At 37.7% G+C, this 1,510-nt stretch overlaps 1 pseudogene; it reads left to right on the forward strand.

Moving 5' to 3' along the window:
* On the forward strand, nt 1-364 carry LOC108285612 (annotated as a pseudogene).
* The last annotated feature ends 1,146 nt before the right edge of the window (nt 365-1,510 follow it).

Genomic DNA, 1,510 nt, shown 5'->3' on the forward strand with positions numbered 1-1,510 from the left:
CCGGCTTCGGAGCAGTAACCTTCGTTGCGCCAGAGATGAGAAAGATAATTAAACATGGGTGATGTTGAGAAAGGCAAGAAGATTTTTGTTCAGAAGTGCAGCCAGTGCCACACTGTGTAAAAGGGAGGCAAGCACAAGACTGGGCCTAACCTCCACGGTCTCTTTGGGCAGAAGATACGTCAGGCCATTGGATTCTCTTATACTGACGCCAATGAGAACAAAGGCATCACTTGGGGAGAGGATGGAGTATTTGGAGAATTCCAAGAAGTATATCCCTGGAACAAAAATGATCTTTGCCAGCATTAGGAAGAAGGCAAAAAGGGCAGACTTGATAGCTTATCTCAAAAAAGCGACTAATGAATAATAATTGGCCACTGCCTTATTTATTACAACAAATGTCTCATGACTTTTCAATGTGTATCATACTCTAATAGATTTTGTACACTGGAATTCAGATCATGAATGACTGACAGAATATTTTATTGGGCAGTCCTGATTTAAAATGAAGACTGGCTTGTGGTTAAAGGAATATGTTCAGTTTTTGAATTTTAATAGTAATTACCATTCAGTAAATGCAATCACTGTTTACCCCTTCCAAAGATATGATTACACTTTGTTAGTAATGTTCAGCTTTTCACAAAGATGGTGAGTGCCATCTTAAAACGTACTAGAGATTGGTTTTATATCTAGATTTATATAACTGGTTATGTGAATATATTTAAATACTGGGGAAATTCCTTCACTGTCTCAGAACCAAGCAAGATTCACCTGTGTTTTGTGTTCAGTTGCCTTTTAAAGGCAAGGGTTGAAGATAAATAAGGTAGCAATGTCTATTTTTTGTATTTTTGGCCTTAATTATGCCAATCTAATTAGAATTATCTGTGTTTAAAATGGTTCCTTTTACTTATTGAAAGGCACTCTAGTGTGGTTTATGTGTAATATCAAAGATTATTTAACACCTCTCACATTTTATACATGATCTATAAGGTCACGTGCTTTTACAATAGTAGCAAGTTAAACTTCTTCACTCTTGAATTCTTTACAATCTAAGTCAAACCAAGTTATAATTTAGGATTGTCTTTAAACAGTCATTCAGAAACATAAAAGTGTGGAACTGCTGTGTATTTGTAACTGAGAACGGTGCTTTTGCAAATTTAAAAGGATTAAAGTAGAGGAGATATACACACATTTTTATTTATTTTTATTTACTTTTTTTTTTAAAAAAAAGACGGGGTTTCACCATGTTGGTCAGGCTGGTCTTGAACTCCCGACCTCAGGTGATCCTCCTGCCTTGGCCTCCAAAGTGCTTGGATTACAAGTGTGAGCCACCACGCCCGGCCTTACTGTTATTTTTCTAAGAGATGGGGTTTCTCCATGTTGGCCAGGCTGGTCTCGAACTCCTGACCTCAGGTGATCCGCCCACCTCAGCCTCTCAAAGTGCTGGGATTACAGGTGTGAGCCATCGTGCCCAGTCTACACACATTTTTAAATTATGTTAAAATTATGTGTG

The sequence above is a fragment of the Cebus imitator genome, unplaced genomic scaffold (assembly GCF_001604975.1).
Source record: "Cebus imitator isolate Cc_AM_T3 unplaced genomic scaffold, Cebus_imitator-1.0 Scaffold303, whole genome shotgun sequence".
Classification (NCBI taxonomy): domain Eukaryota; kingdom Metazoa; phylum Chordata; class Mammalia; order Primates; family Cebidae; genus Cebus; species Cebus imitator.